We start from the raw sequence: 24,852 nt of genomic DNA, 5'->3' as shown, positions 1-24,852 counted from the left end.
GTGTTTATAACCTATCTTCCGTATGTATATCTGTTGTCTTCTTCATCTTATTGCGTAATTTTTGTTCTGCATCAGATCCAGAGTAACAATTATTTCATTCTCCTTTACACCTGTGTACTGGAAATGACATTAAACAATTTTGAAACTTAAGACTAGAACTTGAAAACTTGATTATAGCCACATGAACTAAAATACCGAAAAGCTTTTATTTGTTGCCATCCAGAAGGATCGTTGCTTAGATTGGTACGTCAACAAAGGCAGGCCATCTGACCATTGCAGTTTGCTCCCCGTTTATAACCATGCTGATTGGTCAGCATGGAGCAGTGGGGCCAAAGCGTCTGATTCCCAGCTGTTAGATCTGTTTGCCTGTGAATCTATGGCTAGTCTCCTACCTGATCACTCACAAGGTCAAGTTTATCTGCACATACACGGGTGCAATGGAAAATTTACTTGCGGCAGCATCACAGATGCATAGTATCAGATACACAACGTAACTTAAGTACAATGTATAAACAATTATAGAAGAGATATGGACTGCCTGCAGAGGCGCCAAAAACACCAGAAAAATACCATAAGTGTCTCTGTGAAGATACAGACAAAATAATGGAATCCCCATCAGTGTCCTCTCCCGGGTGCGTATTTTACATATAAACTACCCAACCCCGCCGATTCCAGCCTAGAACCCACTTGCGGGTCATAGAGTCTTACTGCATGGGAACGGCCCTTCCACCCATCTGGCCCATGCCAGCCACCATATAAGCTGGTCCCATTTGTCCCTGTTTGACACAAATCCCTCTAAATCTTCCCAATTTTTGTACCTGTCTAAGTACCTTTTAAAAGTTGCTATGTTTATTAGATACCTCCTGTACCTAATAAAGTGGCCACTGAGTGTATGTTTGTGGTCTTTTGCTGATGTAGCCCGTGACCTTCAGGATTCAATGTGTTGTGCATTTAAGATGCTCTTTGGCACACCAACGTTGTAATGCGTAGTTATTTGAGTTACTGTCGCCTTTCTGTTAGCTTGAACCAGTCTGGCCATTTTCTTCTGACCCCTTCTACTAACAAACTGAACTGCCACTCACCATGATTATTGTTTTTCACACTATCCTTTGTAACTCTAGAGACGGTTGTTATGAAAATCCCAGTATATCAGCAGTTTCTGAGTTACTCAAACTACCATGTCTGACACCAACAATCGTTCCGTGGTCAAAGTCACTTAGATCACATTTCTTTCCCATTCAAATGTTTGGTCTGAACAACAACTGAACTTCACCATGTTAGAAGGTTTATTTGTTGTTCAGACCAAACATCAAAACGGGGGTATGACCTACCAGGGAGAAGCCCGGTGAGCAGTCCCTGGCACTGAGTCTGGTTCTGTAGCTCGCAAGGGAAAGGGGCAGGGGGCAGGGAGAGGAGAGGATTACAGGACTGATAGAGGTTTTCACACTTAGTGGAGCAGAGAGGAAATTGTGGACATGACAAAGACAATGGGATGGTATCTTGCCTCCCAGGAGCCAGGGTCAGGATGTCTCAGATTGGGTCCATAGCATCCTAAAGAGGGAGGGTGAGCAGCCAGAAGTCGTGGTACATATTGACACAAGCAACATTGGTAGGAAATGAGAGGAGGTCCTGGAGGGAGAATACAGGGTAGAAAGCTGAAAAGCAGGACCTGCCTGTGCCACGCGCCACTGAAGGGAAGAGTAGACTGATTTGGCAGAAGAATGCATGGCTGAGGAACTGGTGCAGAGGCAGGGTTTCTGATTTCTGGGTCATTGGGATGTCTTCTGGGAAAGGCATTACCTCTACAAAATGGACAAAATACACCTGGACCTGAGGGGGGCCAATATCCTCGGGGCAGGTTCGCTGGAGCTGTAGAGACGGATTTAAACTACTTTGGCAGGAGAGTGGGAAGTAGAATGATTGGACTGGAGTAGTTGATATACAAGTAGACACAATGTGTAGTGAGACTGTGAGGGAGGACAGGCAGGTGATAGGGCAAAATTGCAGTCAGTTGAATAAGATGAAGTGTAACGGGGGCAAAATGGAAATGGCTGAAGGTGTTATATATGAATGCATGCAGTATTCAGAATCAGGTAGATGATCTCGCAGTTCAGTTAGAGATTGGCAGGTATCAAGTATGATGTTGTGAGTATCACTGAGCCGTGGCTGAAAGAAGATCACAGTTGGGAGCTTCACATCCAAGGATACAGATTGCATTGAAGGGACAGGCAAGGGGATGGGTGGCTCTATTGGTAAAAAATGAAATCAAATCTTTAGGAAGAGGTGACAAGATTAGAAGATGTAGAATCCTTTTGGATAGAGTTCAGAAAGTGCAAGGGTAAAAAGACGCTGATGAGAGTTATATACAGGCCAAGCTGTAGGATGCAAATTACAACGGCAGCTAGAAAAGGCAAGTAAAAGGGCAATGTTATGATAGTAATGGGGAATTTCAAATTGCTGATAAATTGGGAAAATCAGGTTGCTGCTGTATCCCAAGAGGGAGAATTTGTAGAATGTCTACGAGGTGTCTTCTTCCGGCAGCTTTGGCTGAGCCCACTGGGGAAAAGGCAATACTGGATTGGGTGTTAATGCAATGAACCAGATTTGGTTAGGGAGCTTAAGAAAAAGAGACCCTTAGGGAACAGTGATCATAATATGATAGAATTCACACTGCATTTTGACAGAGAGAAGGTAAAGTCAGATGTATCAGTATTACCAAAAGACCATAACACCATAAGTAGCAGGAGCAGAATTAGGCAATTTGGCCCATCGAGTCTGCTCTGCAATTTCATCATGGCCAATCCATTTTCCCTGTCAGCTCCAACCTTCTGCCTTATCCCCATATCCCTGCATGCATTGACTAATAAAAACTTTTCATCCGCTGCCTTAAATACACCCAATGACTTGACCTCTGGCATTGAATTCCACTGATTCATTACTCTCTGGCTGAAGAAATTTCTCCTCATCTCCATTCTAAAAGGATACCTCTCTATTCTAAGGCAGTGTCCTCTGGTCTTAGACTCCCCCACCATAAGAAGCATCCTCTCCACAGCCACTCTATCGAGGCCTTTCAACATGCAATAGGTTTCAATGAGGTCACCCCTCATTCTTCTGAACTCCAGTGAGTACGGGTTCAGAGCCATCAAACGCTCCTCATATGACAAGCTGTTTAATCCTGGTTCATTTTCATGAACCTCCTTTGAACCCTCTCCAATGTCAGAACATCCTTTCCAAGATAAGGGGGCAACACTGCTCACAGTACTCCAAGTGAGGCATCGCCAGTGTTTTATAAAGCCTCAACATTTCATCTTTGCTTTTATGTTACAGTCTTCTCGAAATTAATGCTAAAAATACATTTGCCTTCCTCACCACGGATTCAACCTGAAAATTAACCTTTAAGGAATCCTGCACAAGGACTCCTTTGCACCTCAGATTTTTGAATTTTCTCTCCATTTAGAAAATAGTGTATTCTTTTATTTCTTCTACTGAAGTCCATGGCCATACACTTCCTGACACTGTATTCCATCTGCCACTTATTTGCCCATCTCCTAATTTAAGTCCTTCTGTAGCCTCTCTGCTTCCTCAAAACTATCTGCCCCTCAACTTATCTTCATGTCAAATCCGTCATCCAAATCATTGACATATAATGTAAAAAGATGCGGTCCCAACACAGACCCCTGTGGAACACCACTAGTCACTGACAGCCAACCCAAAAAGGCTACTTTTATTCCCACTCTTTGCGTCCTGCCAATCAGCCAATGCTCTTTCCATGCTAGTATCTTTCCTGTAATACCACGGATGCTTAACTTGTTAAGCAAATTCATGTGTGGCACCTTGTCAATGGCCTACTGAAAATACAAGTATACAACATCAACCATTTCTCCACTGTCTATACTTCTTGTTACTTCTTCAAAGAATTCCAACAGATTTGTCACGTAAAATTTTCCATTAAGGAAACCACACTGACGATAGCCTATCTTATCATGTGCCTCCAAGTACTCCAAAATCATACCCTTAACAATCGAACCAACATTTATCAATGACTAAAGTCAGTCTGACTGACTTTCTTCTACCTCTCTCCCTTCTTGAAGAGTGGAGAGACATTTGCAATTTTCCAGTCCTTCAGAACCATGCTTGAATCAAGTGATTCTTGAAAGATCATTACTAATGCCTCCACAATCTCTTTGGCCACCTCTTTCAGAAACCTGGGGTGTACACCATCTGATCCAGGAGACTTATCTACATTCAGACCTCTCAGTTTCCCAAAAACCTCCTCCCTTTTAACAGCAACTTCACTTACTTCTGTCCCCTGACACTCTTGAACTTCTGGCGTACTGCTAGTGTCTTCCAATCCATCCACTGTTTTTTTGTTGCCCCATTGTTACCTCTCCGGTATTGTTTTCCAGCAGTTTGATGTCTATTCTCACCTCTCTTTTACACTTTATGTATCTGAAGAAACTTTTAGTGTCCACTTTAATGTTATTGGCCAGCTTATCTTCATATCCCATCTTTTCCTTCCTTATGAGTTTTTAGTGGCCTTCTGTTGTTTTTTAAAAGTTTCCCAATCCTCTAATTTCCCACTAATTTTTGTTCTATTATATGCCCTCTCTTTGGCATTTATGTTGGCTTTGACTTCTTTTGTCAACAACAGGTGTGTCATCCTGCCTTTAGACTACTTCTTCCTCTTTAGGATGTACCTATCCTGTGCCTTCTGAATTGCTCACAGAAATACCAGACATTGCTGCTCTGCCATCATCCCTGCTAGTGTTCCATTCCAATCCATTTTGGCCAGTTCCTCTCTCATGCCTCTGTAATTCCCTTTACTCCATGTAATACTGATACATCTGACTTTACCTTCCCTTTCTCAAATTGCAGGGTAAATTTTGTCATATATATTGATCACTTTCCCCTAAGGGTTCCTTTACCTTAAGCTCTCTAATCAATTTTGGTTAACTGCACAACACCCAATCCAGAATAGCTGATCCCCTAGTGGGCTCAACTATGAGCTGCTCTAAAAAGCCATGTCATAGGCATTCTACAAATTCCCCCTCTTTGGATCCAGCACCAACCTGATTTTCCTAATCTAACTGCATATTGAAATCCTCCATGTCTATTGTAACATCGCCCTTTTGACATGCATTTTGTATCTCCCAGTTGTAATTTGTGGACCAGTCTCAATCTTTACTGCTGCTTGGAGGTCTGTATATAACTCCCATCAGTGTATTTTTACCCTTGCAGTTCCTTAGCTCTACAGTGGACTTGAGAGAGCAGCTGGCCAAAGTTGATTGGAAGGGGACACTAGCAGGGATGACAGCAGAAGAACAATGGCTGGAGTTTATGAGGGCAATCCAGAAGGTGTAGGATAGATACATCCCAAATATGAAGAATTATTCCACAGGAAGGTTGAGTAAACCATGGCCAACAAAAGAAGTCGAAGACAGCATAAAATAGAGGGCATCTAATAAATCAAAAAAAAAGTGGGAAATTAGATGATTGATAAGCTTTCAAAAAGGAACAAAAAAGCCATAAGGAAGAAAAGATGAACTATGAAGGGAAGCTAGCCAATACTATAAAAAAGATAACACAAGGAAATCTGCAGATGATGGAATTTCAAGCAACACACATAAAAGTTGCTGGTGAACGCAGCAGGCCAGGCAGCATCTCTAGGAAGAGGTACAGTCGACCTTTTGGGCCAAGACCCTTCGGCAGGACTAACTGAAAGAAGAACTAGTAAGAGATTTGAAAGTGGGAGGGGGAGGGGGAGATCTGAAATGATAGGAGAAGACAGGAGGGGGAGGGATGGAGCCAAGAGCTGGACAGGTGATTGACAAAAGGGATGTGAGAGGGTCATGGGACAGGAGGCTTAGAGAGAAAGAAAAGGGGGAGGGGGGGAGAAAGCCCAGATGATTGGTGAGGAGTATACTGAGAGGGACAGAGGGAGAAAAAGGAGAGAGAGAAGAAGAATGTATGTATATAAATAAATAATGGATGGGGTACAAGGAGGAGGTGGGGCAGTAGCGGAAGTTTGAGAAGTCAATGTTCATGCCATCAGGTTGGAGGCTTCCCAGACAGAATATATGGAAGATTTTGCTTTCTATGGTGGACAGAGCGCAGGTGTTCAGCAAAACGATCTCCCAGTCTGCATCGGGTTTCGCCACTATATGGAAGGCCACATTGGAAGCACCGGACGCAGTAGATCACCCCAGCCGACTCACAGGTGAAGTGTTGCCTCACCTGGAAGGACTGTCTGGGGTCCCGAATGGTGGTAAGGGAGGAAGTGTAAGGGCATGTGTAGCACTTGTTCTGCTTACAAGGATAAATGCCAGGAGGGAGATCGATGGGGAGGGATGGGGAGGAACGAATGGACAAGGGAGTCGTGTAAGGAGTGATCCCTGCGGAAAGCAGAGAGGCGGGGGAGGGAAAGATGTGCTTAGTGGTGGGATCCTGTTGGAGGTGGCGGAAGTTATGGAGAATTATATGTTGGACCCAGCTGGTGGGGTGGTAGGTAAGGACAAGGGGAACCCTATTCCTAGCGGGGTGGCAGGAGGATGGAGTGAGAGCAAATGTCCATGAAATGAGGGAGATGCGTTTGAGAGCAGAGTTGATGGTGGAGGAAGGGAAGCCCCTTTCTTTAAAAAGCAGATGCGGCGGAGACGGAGGAATTGCAAGAAGAGGATGGCATTTTTGCAAGAGACAGGGTGAGAAAAGGAATAGTCCAGATAGCTGTGGGAGTCAATCGGCTTACAGTAGACATCAGTAGATAAGCTGTCTCCAGAGATAGAGACAGAAAGATCTAGAAAGGGGAGGGAGGTGTCGGAAATGGACCAGGTAAACTTGAGGGCAGGGTGAAAGTTGGAGGCAAAGTTACTGAAGTCAATGAGCTCAGCATGCGTGCAGGAAGCCGTGCCAATGCAGTCGTCGATGTAGTGAAGGAAAAGTGGGGTACAGGTATCAGAATAGGTTTGGAGCATAGATTGTTCCACAAACCCAAGAAAAAGGCAGGCATAGCTAGGACCCATACGGGTGCCCATAGCTACACCTTTAGTTTGGAGGAAGTGGGAGGAGCCAAAGGAGAAATTATTAAGAGTAAGGACTAATTCTGCTAGACAGAGCAGAGTGGTGGTAGGGGAAATTGGTTAGTTCTGGAATCCAAAAAGAAATGGAGAGCTTTGAGAGCTTCCTGATGGGGATGGAAGTATATAGGGACTGGACATCCATGGTGAAAATAAAGCGGTGGGGGCCAGTGAACTTGCAATCATGGAAAAGTTTCAGAGCGTGAGAAGTGTCACGAACATAGGTAGGAAGGATTGAACAAAGGAGGTTAAAACCATGTCGAGGTATGCAGAAATGAGTTCTGTAGGGCAGGAGCAAGCTGAGACAATAGGTCTACCTGAACAGGCAGGTTTGTGGACCTTGGGTAGGAGGTAGAAACGGGAAGTGCGGGGTGTGGGAAAACTATAAGTTTAGTAGCAGTGGATGGGAGATCCCCTGAGCAGATAAGGTCAGTGATGGTGTCGGAGACAATGGCCTGGTGCTCCTTAGTGGGGTCACGATCGAGGGGTAAATAAGAGGAGGTATCTGCGAGTTGTCATTGTGCCTCGGCAGGGTGGAGGTCAGTACACCAGACTACAACAGCACCCCCCCTTATCGGCGGGTTTTATAGTAAGGTTAGGATTAATGCGGAGGGAGTGGAGAGCAGAGCGTTCGGAAGGAGTGAGGCTGGAACGGGAACAAGATGCGGTGAAGTCGAGATGGTTGATGTCCCGTCGGCAGTTAGCAATAAAGAGATCCAGAGCAGGCAGAAGACCAGAGCAGGGTGACCATGTAGAGAAGGAGGGTTGAAGACAGGAGAAGGGGTCATCGGTGGGGGTGGGAGAGTCTTTGCTGAAGAAGTAAGCTCGAAGATGGAGCCGGCGGAAGAAGAGTTCCTTGTAAGTGGAACAAGTGCTACACATGCCCTTACACTTCCTCCCTCACCACCATTCAGGGCCCCAGACAGTCCTTCCAGGTGAGGCGACACTTCACCTGTGAGTCGGCTGGGGTGATATTCTGCGTCCGGTGTTCCCGATGTGGCCTTCTATATATTGGCGTGACCCGACGCAGACTGGGAGATCGTTTTGCTGAACACCTACGCTCTGTTCGCCAGAAAAAGCAGGATCTCCCGGTGGCCACATATTTGAATTTCACGTCCCATTCCCATCCTGATATGTCTATCCACGGCCCCTCTACTATAAAGATGAAGCTACACTCAGGTTGGAGGAACAACATCTTATATTCCGTCTGGGTAGCCTCCAACCTGATGGCATGAACATTGACTTCTCAAACTTCCGCTAATGCCCCACCTCCCCCTCGTACACCATCCATTATTTATTTATATACATACATTCTTTTTCTCTCTTTCCTTATTCTCCCTCTCTCCCTCTCACTATACCCCTCGCCCATCCTCTGGGCTTTTCCCCCCCCTCCCCCTTTTCTCTCTCCCTGGGCCTCCTGTCCCATGATCCTCTCATATCTCCTTTGCCTATCACCTGTCCAGCTCTTGGTTCCATCCCTCCCCCTCCTGTCTTCTCCTATCATTTTGGATCTCCCCCTCCCCCACCCACTTTCAAATCTCTCACTAGCTCTTCTTTCAGTTAGTCCTGACCAAGAGTCTCTGCCCGAAACGTCGACTGTACCTCTTCCTGGAGATGCTGCCTGGCCTGCTGCGTTCACCAGCAATTTTTATGTGTGTTGCTTATAAAAAAGGATACTTTTTTTCAGATATACTTTATAAACAGTAAAACAGAGGAGTGAGTGGATATCGAACCGCTGAAAAATGTGGGACAACGAAATGGCGGAGGATCAGATTTCACTGTGGAAGGCACGAGCAGAATGTCAGAAACGTGAGAGTGTCACAGAGCAGAAGTGAGTGTCATTGCTATTATGAAAGAGAAAGTGGTTTGGGAAGCTAAAGGGAGATAAATCACCTGGATTGGATGGACTACACCTCAGGATTCTGAAAAAAGTAGCTGAAGTGATTGTGGAGGTAATAATACTGATCCGTCAAGAATCACTTGATTCTAGATTGGTTTTCAGAGGACTGGAAAATTGCAAATATCACTCCACTCTGTAAGAAGGAAGGGAGGGAGGCAGAAGAAAAGAAATTATAAGCCATTTTGCCTGTCTTCAGTGGTAGGGAAGATGATGAAATTCATTATTAAGGAACTTGGAGGTTCAGGTACTTGAAGGCTCATGATATAATAGGCTGTAATCAGGCATAGTTTCCTTCGGGGGAAGTCCTACCTGACAAATCTGTTGGAATTCTTTGAGGAAATAACAAGCAGAATAGCAAAGGAGAGTCAGTGGATGTTGTTTATTTCGAAGAGCTTTGACATGGTGCTGGACATAAGGCTGTTAAACAAGATAAGAGCCCATGGTATTACAGGGAAGATACAAGCATGGATAGAAGGAGGTAGAGTGAGAATAAAGGAAGCCTTTGCTAGTTGGCTGCCGATGACTAGTGGTGTTCAACAGGGTCGGTTTAGGGACCGCATTTTTTCATGTTATATTTAAATAATATGGATGATGGAATTGATTGCTTTGTGGCCAGGTTTGCGGATTATACCCAGTTTGATTAGGAAGCTTAAGGTAAAGGAAGCTTCAGGAAGCAGTGGAGGGTCAAGCAGTGTTGTAAAAGCAGGGAGTCTGCAGAAGGACTTAGACAGATTGGGAGAATGGGCAAAGAAGTGGCAGATGGAATATAGTGTAAGGAGGTGTATAGACATGCATGTTGGTAGAAGGAATAAAGGCATAGACTTTTTTCTAAATGGAGAGAAACTTGAGAATTCAGAGGTTCAAAGGTACTTGGGAGTCCTTGTTGAGGATTCCCTAAAGGATAACTTGCAGGATGAGTCTGTGGTAAGGAAGGCAAATGCAATGTTAGCATTCATTTTGAGAGGACTAGATTATAAAAGCAAGGATGGAATGCTGAGGCTTTATAAGGCATTGGTTACACCACATTTGTAGTATTGTGAGCAGTTTTGGGCTCCTTATCTGAGAAAAGATATGCAGACACTGGAGAGAATCCAGGCGATGTTCACAAGAATGATTCCAGGAATGAAAGGGTTAACGTATAAGTGGCATTTCATGGCTCTGGGCCTGTACTCAATGGAGTTTAGAGGAATGAGGGGGGTCTCATTGAAAGTTATTGAATATTGAAAGGTCTAGACAGAGTGGATGTGAGGAGAATGCTTCCTATAGTGGCTGAGTCTAGGACCAGAGGGCACAACTTCAGACTAGACAAGGGACATCAATTTAGAACAAAAATGAGGGTCAATTTCTTTAGGTAGAGGATAGTGAATCTGTGGAATTCATTGTCCATGCCAAGTCATTAAGTACATTTAAAGCAGAGGTTGATAGGTTCTTGATTGGTCGTGATGTCAAAGGATCAGAGAGAAGGCTGGAGAATGGTGTTGAATGGGATAATAAATCAGCCATGATAGAATGGCAGAGCAGACTCAATGGACTGAATGGCCTAAATTCTGCTCCTTTCTTTTATGGTCTTATGTCAGCATGCTTTTATGCATTGAGGTGCTGCCACATGACTGGTTGAGTCAATATTTACAGGTATACCTGATAAAGTGGCCCCTGAGTGTATATTCTATATATAAACTGCCCTAACCTTTCAATTACAATAGATTTTACCTTGTCACTCACTTGTAGAGATCTGTAGATCTTTGTACGCACAAACTAATCTCTCATTCAGATTCCAGTTTTTAATTCACTTCAGGATACCTGTTGTTCTTTATATAAATCGTCTCAATTCTTTGGCTGGATTCAAACCTACATTTCACGCCCAGCTATGCATTCAGTGACCACGTTATCACCTGCTTGTTAATGCAAGTATCTAATCAGCCAATCATGTGACAGCAACTCAACGCATAAAAGCATGCAGGCATGGCTGAGAGATTGAGTTGTTCAGACCAAACATCAGAATAGGAAAGATATGTGATCTAAGTGACTTTAACTGTAGAATGATTGTTGGTGCCAGATGGGGTGGTTTGAGTATCTCAGAAACTGCTGATCTCCTGGGATTTTCATGCACAACAATCCCTAGAGTTTATAGAGAATAGTGCGAAAACAAAGGACATCCAGTGAGAGGCAGTTCTGTAGGTGAAACACCTTATTAATGAGAGAAGAAAGGCCAGGTAGGCTCATACTGACAGGAAGGTGACAGTAGCTTAAATAGCCATGTGTTACATCAGTGATGTCCAGGTGAACATGTCAAACCTTGAAGTGGACAGGCTACAGCAGCAGCAGGCCAGGTTATGCACTCATCGGTCACTTTATTAAGTGCTAAAAATGTACCAATTAAAGTGGCCACTGAGTATATATTACTTAATATACAACTTAGAGCTGCCTTTAGTACCTAACCTGTCTCTCCTCTTCAATTAAATAAAATCGCAGGATTAACAAATTTGCAAGGAATACTTTGGAAAACTGAGGAACTGAATGAGGGGAGGCACAACAGTCTAGTGGTTAGCACAACACTCTACAGTGCCAGTGGTCAGTGTTCAGGGTTTACTTCATTCCAGTGTCAGTAAGGAATTTATATTTTCACCCCATGTTCATGTGTCTTTCCTCTGGGTGCTCCAGCCTACTCCCACGCTCGTGTGTGGTTCCTCTGGGTACTCCAGCCTCCTCCCACGCACGTGTGTGTTTCCTCTGGATGCTCCAGATTCCTCCCACGCTCGTGTGTGTTTCCTCTGGGTGCTCCAGCATCGTCCCACGCTCGTTTGTGTTTCCTCTGGGTGCTCCAGCCTCCTCCCACGCTCGTATATGTTTCCTCTGGGTGCTCCAGCCTCCTCCCACGCTCGTGTGTGATTCCTCTGGGTGCTCCAGCCTCCTCTCACGCTCATGTGTGTTTCTTCTGGGTGCTCCAGCCTCCTCTCACGCTCGTGTGGGTTTCCTCTGGGTGCTCCAGCCTCCTCCCACGCTCCTGTGTGTTTCTTCTGGGTGCTCCAGCCTCCTCTCACGCTCGTGTGGGTTTCCACTGGGTGCTCCAGCATTCTCCCACGCACGTGTGTGTTTCCTCTGGATGGTCCAGCCTCCGCCCACGCTCGTGTGTGTTTCTTCTGGGTGCTCCAGCCTCCTCCCACGCTCGTGAGCATTTCCTCTGGGTGCTCCAGCCTCCTCCCATGCTCGTGTGTGTTTCCTTTGGGTGCTCCAGCCTCCTCCCATGCTCGTGAGCATTTCCTCTGGGTGCTCCAGCCTCCTCCCACTCGCATGTGCATTTCCTCTGGGCGCTCGAAATTCCTCCCAAGCACGTGTGTGTTTCCTCTGGGTGCTTAGTGTTCCCCACGCTCATGTGTGTTTCCTATGGATGCTCCAGATTCCTCCCACGCTCGTGTGTGTTTCCTCTGGGTGCTCCAGCCTCCTCCCACGCTCGTGTGCCTTTTCTCTGGGTGCTCCAGCCTCCTCCCACGCTCGTGTGTGGTTCCTCTGGGTGCTCCAGCCTCCGTCCACGCACGTGTGTGTTTCCTCTGGGTGCTCCAGCCACCTCCCACGCTGGAATGAGTTTCCTCTGGGTGCTCCAGGGTTCTCCCACGCTCGTGTGTGGTTCCTCTGGGTGCTCCAGCCTCCTCCTACGCTCGTGTGTGTTTCCTCTGGGTGATCCAGCATTCTCCCACCCTCGTGTGTGTTTCCTCTGGGAGCTCCAGCGTTCTCCAACGCTCGTGTGTGTTTCCTCTGGGTGCTCCAGAATGTTCCCACTCTCATGTGCATTTCCTCTGGGTGCTCGAGATTCCTCTCACGCTCGTGTGTGTTTCCTCTGGGTGATCCAGTCTGCTCCCACACTCGTGTTTGTTTCCTCTGGGTTCTCCAGCATCCTCTCAGGCTCGTGTGCTTTTCCTCTGGGTGCTCCATCCTCGTCCCACTGTCATGTGCGTTTCCTCTGGGTGCTCCAGAGTTCCCCACGCTCATGTGTGTTTCCTCTGGATGCTCCAGATTCATCCCACGCTTGTGTGCGATTCCTCTGGGTGCACCAGCCTCCTCCAACACAGGTATGCGTTTCTTCTGGGTGCTCCAGCCTCCTCCCACGCTCGTGTGCGTTTCCTCTGGGTGCTCCAGCCTCCTGCCACCCCCGTGTGTGTTTCCTCTGGGTGCTCCAGCGTTCTCCCACGCTCGTGTGTGTTTCGTCTGGGTGCTCCAGCGTTCCCCACGCTCATGTGTGTTTCCTCTGGATGCTCCAGCCTCCTCCCACGCTCGTGTGCGTTTCCTCTGGGTGCTCCAGCATCCTCCCACGCTCGTGTGTGTTTCCTATGGGTGATCCAGCCTCCTCCCACGCGAGTGTGTATTTCCTCTGAGTGCTCCAGCCTCCTCCCATGGTCGTGTGTGTTTCCTCTGGGTGCTCCAGATTCCTCCCACGCTCGTGTGTGTTTCCTCTCGGTGCTCTAGCCTCCTCCCACGCTCGTGTGCATTTCCTCTGGCTTCTCCAGCCTCCTCTCACGCTCGTGTGCTTTTCCTCTGGGTGCTCCATCCTCGTCCCACTCTCATGTGCGTTTCCTCTGGGTGCTCCAGCGTTCCCCACGCTCATGTGTGTTTCTTCTGGATGCTCCAGATTCATCCCACGCTTGTGTGCGTTTCCTCTGGGTGCTCCAGCCTCCTCCCACGCTCGTGTGCATTTCCTCTGGGTGCTCCAGCCTCCTCCCACGCTCGTGTGTGTTTCCTCTGGGTGCTCCAGCCTCCTCCCACGCTTGTGTATGTTTCATCTGGGTGCTCCAGCCTCCTCCCATGCTCGTGTGCGTTTCCTCTGGGTGCTCCAGCCTCCTCCCACGCTCGTGTGCGTTTCCTCTGGGTGCTCCAGCCACCTCCCGCGCTCGTGTGTGTTTCCTCTGGATGCTCCAGATTCATCCCACGCTTGTGTGTGTTTCATCTGGGTGCTCCAGCCTCCTCCCACGCTCATGTGTGTTTCCTCGGGGTGCTCCGACGTTCTTCCACGCTCGTGTGTGTTTCCTCTGGGTGCTCCAGCCTCCTCCCACGCTCGTGTGTGTTTCCTCTGAGTGCTCCAGCCTCCTCCCACCCTCGTGTGTGTTTCCTCTGAGCGCTCCAGCCTCCTCCCATGGTCGTGTGTGTTTCCTGTGGGTGCTCCAGATTCCTCCCACGCTCGTGTGCTTTTCCTCTGGGTGCTCCATCCTCGTCCCACTTTCATGTGCGTTTCCTCTGGGTGCTCCAGCGTTCCCCACGCTCATGTGTTTTTCCTCTGGATGCTCCAGATTCATCCCACGCTTGTGTGCGTTTCATCTGGGTGCTCCAGCCTCCTCCCACGCTCATGTGTGTTTCCTCCGGGGTGCTCCAACGTTCTCCCACGCTCGTGTGTGTTTCCTCTGGGTGCTCAAGATTCCTCCCACACTCGTGTGCATTTCCTCTGGGTGCTCTAGCCTCCGCCCTCGCTCGTGCGCATTTCCTCTGGGTGCTCCAGCCAACTCCCACGCTCGTGTGCGATTCCTCTGTGTGCTCCAGCCTCCTCCCAGACTCGTATGCGTTTCCTCTGGGTGCTCCAGCCTCCTCCGACGCTCGTGTGTGTTTTCTTGGGGTGCTCCAACGTTCTCCCACGCTCGTGTGTGTTTCGTCTGGGTGCTCCAGCGTTGTCCCACGCGCGTGTGCGTTTCCTCTAGGTGCTCCAGCCTCCTCCCACGCTTGTGTGCGTTTCCTCTGGGAGCTCCAGCCTCCTCCCACTCTCATGTGCGTTTCCTCTGGGTGATCTAGATTCCTCCCACGCACGTGTGTGTTTCCTCTGGGTGCTCCAGCGTTCCCCACGCTCATGTGTGTTTCCTCTGGATGCTCCAGATTCATCCGACGCTTGTGTGCGTTTCCTCTGGGTATCCAGCCTCCTCCCACGCTCGTGTGCGTTTCCTCTGGGTGCTCCAGCCTCCTCCCACGCTCGTGTGCGTTTCCTCTGGCTTCTCCAGCCTCCTCTCACGCTCGTGTGCTTTTCCTCTGGGTGCTCCATCCTCGTCCCACTCTCATGTGCGTTTCCTCTAGGTGCTCCAGCGTCCCCCAGGCTCATGTGTGTTTCCTCTGGATGCTCCAGATTAATCCCACGCTCGTGTATGTTTCCTTTGGGTGCTCCAGCCTCCTCCCACGCTCGTGTGTGTTTCCTCTGGGAGCTCCAGCGTTCTCCAACGCTCGTGTGTGTTTCCTCTGGGTGCTCCAGAATGTTCCCACTCTCATGCGCATTTCCTCTGGGTGCTCGAGATTCCTCTCACGCTCGTGTGTGTTTCCTCTGGGTGCTCCAGTCTCCTCCCACACTCGTGTGCTTTTCCTTTGGGTGCTCCATCCTAGTCCCACTGTCATGTGCGTTTCCTCTGGGTGCTCCAGAGTTCCCCACGCTCATGTGTGTTTCCTCTGGATGCTCCAGATTCATCCCACGCTTGTGTGCGATTCCTCTGGGTGCTCCAGCCTCCTCCAACACAGGTATGCGTTTCTTCTGGGTGCTCCAGCCTCCTCCCAAGCTCGTGTGCGTTTCCTCTGGGTGCTCCAGCCTCCTCCCACCCCCGTGTGTGTTTCCTCTGGGTGCTCCAGCATTCTCCCACGCTCGTGTGTGTTTCGTCTGGGTGCTCCAGCGTTGTCCCACGCACGTGTGCGTTTGCTCTGGGTGCTCCAGCCTCCTCCCACGGTCGTGTGCATTTCCTCTGCGTCCTCCAGCCTCCTCCTACGCTAGTGTGTGTTTCCGCTGGGTGCTCCAGCGTTGTCCCACGCTTGTGTGTGTTTCCTCTGGGTGCTCCAGCCTCCTCCCACGCTCATGTGTTTCCTCGGGGTGCTCCAGATTCATCAGACGCTTCTGTGCGTTTCCTCTGGGTATCAAGCCTCCTCCCACGCTCGTGTGCGTTTCCTCTGGGTGCTCCAGCCTCCTCCCAATCTCGTGTGCGTTTCCTCTGGGTGCTCCAGCCTCCTCCCACGCTCGTGTGTTTTTTCCTCTGGGTGCTCCAGCCTCCTCCCACGTGAGTGTGTATTTCCTCTGAGTGCTCCAGCCTCCTCCCATGGTCATGTGTGTATCCTCTGGGTACTCCAGCCTCCTCCCACCCTCGTGTGTGTTTCCTCTGAGTGCTCCAGCCTCCTCCCACGCGAGTGTGTATTTCCTCTGAGCGCTCCAGCCTCCTCCCATGGTCGTGTGTGTTTCCTGTGGGTGCTCCAGATTCCTCCCACGCTCGTGTGCTTTTCCTCTGGGTGCTCCATCCTCGTCCCACTTTCATGTGCGTTTCCTCTGGGTGCTCCAGCGTTCCCCACGCTCATGTGTTTTTCCTCTGGATGCTCCAGGTTCATCCCACGCTTGTGTGCGTTTCATCTGGGTGCTCCAGCCTCCTCCCACGCTCATGTGTGTTTCCTCCGGGGTGCTCCAACGTTCTCCCACGCTCGTGTGTGTTTCCTCTGGGTGCTCAAGATTCCTCCCACACTCGTGTGCGATTCCTCTGGGTGCTCTAGCCTCCTCCCTCGCTCGTGTGCATTTCCTCTGGGTGCTCCAGCCAACTCCCACGCTCGTGTGCGATTCCTCTGTGTGCTCCAGCCTCCGCCCAGACTCGTATGCATTTCCTCTGGGTGCTCCAGCCTCCTCCCACGCTCGTGTGTGTTTTCTTGGGGTGCTCCAACGTTCTCCCACGCTCGTGTGTGTTTCCTCTGGGTGCTCCAGCTTTCTCCCACGCTGGTGTGTGTTTCGTCTGGGTGCTCCAGCGTTGTCCCACGCACGTGTGCGTTTCCTCTGGGTGCTCCAGCCTCCTCCCACGCTTGTGTGCGTTTCCTCTGTGTGCTCCAGCGTTCTCCCACGCTCGTGTGTGTTTCCTCTGGGAGCTCCAGCCTCCTCCCATTCTCATGTGCGTTTCCTCTGGGTGATCTAGATTCCTCCCACGCACGTGTGTGTTTCCTCTGGGTGCTCCAGTGTTCCCCACGCTCATGTGTGTTTCCTCTGGATGCTCCAGATTCATCCGACGCTTGTGTGCGTTTCCTCTGGGTATCCAGCCTCCTCCCACGCTCGTGTGCGTTTCCTCTGGGTGCTCCAGCCTCCTCCCACGCTCGTGTGCGTTTCCTCTGGGTGCTCCAGCGTCCCCCAGGCTCATGTGTGTTTCCTCTGGATGCTCCAGATTAATCCCACGCTCGTGTATGTTTCCTTTGGGTGCTCCAGCCTCCTCCCACGCTCGTGTGTGTTTCCTCTGGGAGCTCCAGCGTTCTCCAACGCTCGTGTGTGTTTCCTCTGGGTGCTCCAGAATGTTCCCACTCTCATGCGCATTTCCTCTGGGTGCTCGAGATTCCTCTCACGCTCATGTGTGTTTCCTCTGGGTGCTCTAGTCTCCTCCCACACTCGTGTGCTTTTCCTTTGGGTGCTCCATCCTCGTCCCACTGTCATGTGCGTTTCCTCTGGGTGCTCCAGAGTACCCCACGCTCATGTGTGTTTCCTCTGGATGCTCCAGATTCATCCCACGCTTGTGTGCGATTCCTCTGGGTGCTCCAGCCTCCTCCAACACAGGTATGCGTTTCTTCTGGGTGCTCCAGCCTCCTCCCAGGCTCGTGTGCGTTTCCTCTGGGTGCTCCAGCCTCCTCCCACCCCCGTGTGTGTTTCCTCTGGGTGCTCCAGCGTTCTCCCACGCTCGTGTGTGTTTCGTCTGGGTGCTCCAGCGTTGTCCCACGCACGTGTGCGTTTGCTCTGGGTGCTCCAGCCTCCTCCCACGGTCGTGTGCATTTCCTCTGGGTCCTCCAGCCTCCTCCTACGCTAGTGTGTGTTTCCGCTGGGTGCTCCAGCGTTGTCCCACGCTCGTGTGTGTTTCCTCTGGGTGCTCCAGCCTCCTCCCACGCTCATGTGTTTCCTCGGGGTGCTCCAGCGTTCTCCCACGCTCGTGTGTGTGTCCTCTGGGTGCTCCAGCATTCTCCCACACTCGCGTGTGTTTCCTCTGTGTGCTCCAGCATTCTCCCACGCTCGTGTGTGTTTCCTCTGGGTGCTCCAGATTCCTCCCACTCTCGTGCGCGTTTCCTCTGGGTGCCCCAGCCTCCTCCCAATCTCGTGTGCGTTTCCTCTGGGTGCTCCAGATGCCTCCCACGCTCGTGTGCGTTTCCTCTGGGTGTTCTAGCCTCCTCCCACACTCGTGTGCATTTCCTCTGGCTTCTCCAGCCTCCTCTAACGCTCGTGTGCTTTTCCTCTGGGTGCTCCATCCAAATCCCACTCTCATGTGCATTTCCTCTGGGTGCCCCAACGTTCCCCACGCTAATGTGTGTTTCCTCTGGATGCTCCAGATTCATCCGACGCTTGTGTGCGTTTCCTCTGGGTATCCAGCCTCCTCCCACGCTCGTGTGCGTTTCCTCTGGGTGCTCCAGCCTCCTCCCAATCTCGTGTGCGTTTCCTCTGGGTGCTCCAGCCTCCTCCCACGCTCGTGTGTGTTTCCTCTGGGTGCTCCAGCCTCCTCCCACGCGAGTGTGTATTTCCTCTGAGTGCTCCAGGCTCCTCCCATGGTCATGTGTGTTTCCTCTGGGTACTCCAGCCTCCTCCCACCCTCGTGTGTGTTTCCTCTGGGTTCTCCAGACTCCTCCCACGCTCGTGTGCGTTTCCTCTGGGTGCTCCAGCCTCCTCCCACCCTCGTGTGTGTTTCCTCTGGGTTCTCCAGACTCCTCCCACGCTCGTGTGCGTTTCCTCTGAGTGCTCCAGCCTCCTCCCACGCTCATGTGTGTTTCCTCGGGTGTGCTCCAATGTTCTCCCACGCTCGTGTGTGTTTCCTCTGGGTGCTCAAGATTCCTCCCACGCTCGTGTGCGTTTCCTCTGGGTGCTCTAGCCTCCTCCCTCGCTCGTGTGCATTTCCTCTGGGTGCTCCAGCCAACTCCCACGCTCGTGTGCGATTCCTCTGTGTGCTCCAGCCTCCTCCCAGACCCGTATGCGTTTCCTCTGGGTGCTCCGGCCTCCTCCCACGCTCGTGTGTGTTTTCTTGGGGTGCTCCAACGTTCTCCCACGCTCGCGTCTGTTTCCTCTGGGTGCTCCAGCCTCCTCCCACGCTCGTGTGTGTTTCCTCTGGGTGCGACAGCGTTCTCCCACGCTCGTGTGTGTTTCGTCTGGGTGCTCCAGCGTTGTCCCACGCACGTGAGCGTTTCCTCTGGGTGCTCCAGCCTCCTCCCACGCTCGTGTGCGTTTCCTCTGGGTGCTCCAGCCTCCTCCCACGCTCGTGTGTGTTTTCTTGGGGTGCTCCAACGTTCTCCCACGCTCGTGTGTGTTTCCTCTGGGTGCTCCAGCCTCCTCCCACGCTCATGTGTGTTTCCTCTGGGTGCTCCAGCGTTCTCCCATGCTCGTGTGTGTTTCGTCTGGGTGCTCCAGCGTTGTCCCACGCACGTGTGCGTTTCCTCTGGGTGCCGCAGGCTCCTCCCACGCTCATGTGTTTTCTCGGGGTGCTCCAGCGTTCTCCCACGCTCGTGTGTCTTTCCTCTGGGTGCTCCATGCTCCTCCCACGCTCATGTGTTTTCTCGGGGTGCTCCAGATTCCTCCCGCTCTCATGTGCATTTCCTCTGGGTGCTCGAGATTCCTCTCACGCTCGTGTTTGTTTCCTCTGGGTTCTCCAGCCTCCTCCCACGCTCGTGTGTGTTTCCTCTGGGTGCTCCAGCCTCCTCCCACGCGAGTGTGTATTTCCTCTGAGTGCTCCAGCCTCCTCCCATGGTCATGTGTGTTTCTTCTGGGTGCTCCAGCCTCCTCCCACGCTCGTGTGTGTTTCCTCTGAGTGCTCCAGCCTCCTCCCACGCTCGTGTGTATTTCCTCTGAGCGCTCCAGCCTCCTCCCATGGTCGTGTGTGTTTCCTGTGGGTGCTCCAGATTCCTCCCACGCTCGTGTACTTTTCCTCTGGGTGCTCCATCCTCGTCCCACTCTCATGTGCGTTTCCTCTGGGTGCTCCAGCGTTCCCCACGCTCGTGTGTTTTTCCTCTGGATGCTCCAGATTCATCCCACGCTTGTGTGCGTTTCATCTGGGTTCTCCAGCCTCCTCCCACGCTCGTGTGCGTTTCCTCTGAGTGCTCCAGCCTCCTCCCACGCTCATGTGTGTTTCCTCGGGGGTGTTCCAACGTTCTCCCACGCTCGTGTGTGTTTCCTCTGGGTGCTCAAGATTCCTCCCACGCTCGTGTGCGTTTCCTCTGGGTGCTCTAGCCTCCTCCCTCGCTCGTGTGCATTTCCTCTGGGTGCTCCAGCCAACTCCCACGCTCGTGTGCGATTCCTGTGTGTGCTCCAGCCTCCTTCCAGACTCGTATGCGTTTCCTCTGGGTGCTCCGGCCTCCTCCCACGCTCGTGTGTGTTTTCTTGGGGTGCTCCAACGTTCTCCCACGCTCGCGTCTGTTTCCTCTGGGTGCTCCAGCCTCCTCCCACGCTCGTGTGTGTTTCCTCTGGGTGCGACAGCGTTCTCCCACGCTCGTGTGTGTTTCGTCTGGGTGCTCCAGCGTTGTCCCACGCACGTGAGCGTTTCCTCTGGGTGCTCCAGCCTCCTCCCACGCTCGTGTGTGTTTTCTTGGGGTGCTCCAACATTCTCCCACGCTCGTGTGTGTTTGCTCTGGGTGCTCCAGCCTCCTCCCACGCTCATGTGTGTTTCCTCTGGGTGCTCCAGCGTTCTCCCACGCTCGTGTGTGTTTCGTCTGGGTGCTCCAGCGTTGTCCCACGCACGTGAGCGTTTCCTCTGGGTGCTCCAGCCTCCTCCCACGCTCGTGTGTGTTTTCTTGGGGTGCTCCAACATTCTCCCACGCTCGTGTGTGTTTCCTCTGGGTGCTCCAGCCTCCTCCCACGCTCATGTGTGTTTCCTCTGGGTGCTCCAGCGTTCTCCCACGCTCGTGTGTGTTTCGTCTGGGTGCTCCAGCGTTGTCCCACGCACGTGTGCGTTTCCTCTGGGTGCTCCAGGCTCCTCCCACGCTCATGTGTTTTCTTGGGGTGATCCAGCGTTCTCCCACGCTCGTGTGTGGGTCCTCTGGGTGCTCCAGCGTTCTCCCACGCTCGTGTGTCTTTCCTCTGGGTGCTCCATGCTCCTCCCACGCTCATGTGTTTTCTCGGGGTGCTCCAGATTCCTCCCACTCTCATGTGCATTTCCTCTGGGTGCTCGAGATTCCTTTCACGCTCGTGTTTGTTTAATCTGGGTTCTCCAGCCTCCTCCCACGCTCGTGTGTGTTTCCTCTGGGTGCTCCAGCCTCCACCCACGCGAGTGTGTATTTCCTCTGAGTGCTCCAGCCTCCTCCCATGGTCATGTGTGTTTCCTCTGGGTGCTCCAGCCTCCTCCCACCCTCGTGTGTGTTTCCTCTGAGTGCTCCAGCCTCCTCCCACGCTCGTGTGTATTTCCTCTGAGCGCTCCAGCCTCCTCCCGTGGTCGTGTGTGTTTCCTGTGGGTGCTCCAGATTCCTCCCACGCTCGTGTGCTTTTCCTCTGGGTGCTCCATCCTCGTCCCACTCTCATGTGCGTTTCCTCTGGGTGCTCCAGAGTTCCCCACGCTCATGTGTGTTTCCTCTGGATGCTCCAGATTCATCCCACGCTTGTGTGCGATTCCTCTGGGTGCACCAGCCTCCTCCAACACAGGTATGCGTTTCTTCTGGGTGCTCCAGCCTCCTCCCACGCTCGTGTGCGTTTCCTCTGGGTGCTCCAGCCTCCTGCCACCCCCGTGTGTGTTTCCTCTGGGTGCTCCAGCGTTCTCCCACGCTCGTGTGTGTTTCGTCTGGGTGCTCCAGCGTTCCCCACGCTCATGTGTGTTTCCTCTGGATGCTCCAGCCTCCTCCCACGCTCGTGTGCGTTTCCTCTGGGTGCTCCAGCATCCTCCCACGCTCGTGTGTGTTTCCTATGGGTGATCCAGCCTCCTCCCACGCGAGTGTGTATTTCCTCTGAGTGCTCCAGCCTCCTCCCATGGTCGTGTGTGTTTCCTCTGGGTGCTCCAGATTCCTCCCACGCTCGTGTGTGTTTCCTCTCGGTGCTCTAGCCTCCTCCCACGCTCGTGTGCATTTCCTCTGGCTTCTCCAGCCTCCTCTCACGCTCGTGTGCTTTTCCTCTGGGTGCTCCATCCTCGTCCCACTCTCATGTGCGTTTCCTCTGGGTGCTCCAGCGTTCCCCACGCTCATGTGTGTTTCTTCTGGATGCTCCAGATTCATCCCACGCTTGTGTGCGTTTCCTCTGGGTGCTCCAGCCTCCTCCCACGCTCGTGTGCATTTCCTCTGGGTGCTCCAGCCTCCTCCCACGCTCGTGTGTGTTTCCTCTGGGTGCTCCAGCCTCCTCCCACGCTTGTGTATGTTTCATCTGGGTGCTCCAGCCTCCTCCCATGCTCGTGTGCGTTTCCTCTGGGTGCTCCAGCCTCCTCCCACGCTCGTGTGCGTTTCCTCTGGGTGCTCCAGCCACCTCCCGCGCTCGTGTGTGTTTCCTCTGGATGCTCCAGATTCATCCCACGCTTGTGTGTGTTTCATCTGGGTGCTCCAGCCTCCTCCCACGCTCATGTGTGTTTCCTCGGGGTGCTCCGACGTTCTTCCACGCTCGTGTGTGTTTCCTCTGGGTGCTCCAGCCTCCTCCCACGCTCGTGTGTGTTTCCTCTGAGTGCTCCAGCCTCCTCCCACCCTCGTGTGTGTTTCCTCTGAGTGCTCCAGCCTCCTCCCACGCGAGTGTGTATTTCCTCTGAGCGCTCCAGCCTCCTCCCATGGTCGTGTGTGTTTCCTGTGGGTGCTCCAGATTCCTCCCACGCTCGTGTGCTTTTCCTCTGGGTGCTCCATCCTCGTCCCACTTTCATGTGCGTTTCCTCTGGGTGCTCCAGCGTTCCCCACGCTCATGTGTTTTTCCTCTGGATGCTCCAGATTCATCCCACGCTTGTGTGCGTTTCATCTGGGTGCTCCAGCCTCCTCCCACGCTCATGTGTGTTTCCTCCGGGGTGCTCCAACGTTCTCCCACGCTCGTGTGTGTTTCCTCTGGGTGCTCAAGATTCCTCCCACACTCGTGTGCATTTCCTCTGGGTGCTCTAGCCTCCGCCCTCGCTCGTGCGCATTTCCTCTGGGTGCTCCAGCCAACTCCCACGCTCGTGTGCGATTCCTCTGTGTGCTCCAGCCTCCTCCCAGACTCGTATGCGTTTCCTCTGGGTGCTCCAGCCTCCTCCGACGCTCGTGTGTGTTTTCTTGGGGTGCTCCAACGTTCTCCCACGCTCGTGTGTGTTTCGTCTGGGTGCTCCAGCGTTGTCCCACGCGCGTGTGCGTTTCCTCTGGGTGCTCCAGCCTCCTCCCACGCTTGTGTGCGTTTCCTCTGGGAGCTCCAGCCTCCTCCCACTCTCATGTGCGTTTCCTCTGGGTGATCTAGATTCCTCCCACGCACGTGTGTGTTTCCTCTGGGTGCTCCAGCGTTCCCCACGCTCATGTGTGTTTCCTCTGGATGCTCCAGATTCATCCGACGCTTGTGTGCGTTTCCTCTGGGTATCCAGCCTCCTCCCACGCTCGTGTGCATTTCCTCTGGGTGCTCCAGCCTCCTCCCACGCTCGTGTGCGTTTCCTCTGGCTTCTCCAGCCTCCTCTCACGCTCGTGTGCTTTTCCTCTGGGTGCTCCATCCTCGTCCCACTCTCATGTGCGTTTCCTCTAGGTGCTCCAGCGTCCCCCAGGCTCATGTGTGTTTCCTCTGGATGCTCCAGATTAATCCCACGCTCGTGTATGTTTCCTTTGGGTGCTCCAGCCTCCTCCCACGCTCGTGTGTGTTTCCTCTGGGAGCTCCAGCGTTCTCCAACGCTCGTGTGTGTTTCCTCTGGGTGCTCCAGAATGTTCCCACTCTCATGCGCATTTCCTCTGGGTGCTCGAGATTCCTCTCACGCTCGTGTGTGTTTCCTCTGGGTGCTCCAGTCTCCTCCCACACTCGTGTGCTTTTCCTTTGGGTGCTCCATCCTAGTCCCACTGTCATGTGCGTTTCCTCTGGGTGCTCCAGAGTTCCCCACGCTCATGTGTGTTTCCTCTGGATGCTCCAGATTCATCCCACGCTTGTGTGCGATTCCTCTGGGTGCTCCAGCCTCCTCCAACACAGGTATGCGTTTCTTCTGGGTGCTCCAGCCTCCTCCCAAGCTCGTGTGCGTTTCCTCTGGGTGCTCCAGCCTCCTCCCACCCCCGTGTGTGTTTCCTCTGGGTGCTCCAGCATTCTCCCACGCTCGTGTGTGTTTCGTCTGGGTGCTCCAGCGTTGTCCCACGCACGTGTGCGTTTGCTCTGGGTGCTCCAGCCTCCTCCCACGGTCGTGTGCATTTCCTCTGCGTCCTCCAGCCTCCTCCTACGCTAGTGTGTGTTTCCGCTGGGTGCTCCAGCGTTGTCCCACGCTTGTGTGTGTTTCCTCTGGGTGCTCCAGCCTCCTCCCACGCTCATGTGTTTCCTCGGGGTGCTCCAGATTCATCAGACGCTTCTGTGCGTTTCCTCTGGGTATCAAGCCTCCTCCCACGCTCGTGTGCGTTTCCTCTGGGTGCTCCAGCCTCCTCCCAATCTCGTGTGCGTTTCCTCTGGGTGCTCCAGCCTCCTCCCACGCTCGTGTGTTTTTTCCTCTGGGTGCTCCAGCCTCCTCCCACGTGAGTGTGTATTTCCTCTGAGTGCTCCAGCCTCCTCCCATGGTCATGTGTGTATCCTCTGGGTACTCCAGCCTCCTCCCACCCTCGTGTGTGTTTCCTCTGAGTGCTCCAGCCTCCTCCCACGCGAGTGTGTATTTCCTCTGAGCGCTCCAGCCTCCTCCCATGGTCGTGTGTGTTTCCTGTGGGTGCTCCAGATTCCTCCCACGCTCGTGTGCTTTTCCTCTGGGTGCTCCATCCTCGTCCCACTTTCATGTGCGTTTCCTCTGGGTGCTCCAGCGTTCCCCACGCTCATGTGTTTTTCCTCTGGATGCTCCAGGTTCATCCCAC

This window comes from Mobula birostris, chromosome 6 (assembly GCF_030028105.1).
Source record: "Mobula birostris isolate sMobBir1 chromosome 6, sMobBir1.hap1, whole genome shotgun sequence".
Classification (NCBI taxonomy): domain Eukaryota; kingdom Metazoa; phylum Chordata; class Chondrichthyes; order Myliobatiformes; family Myliobatidae; genus Mobula; species Mobula birostris.
This window is presented reverse-complemented; position numbering follows the sequence as displayed.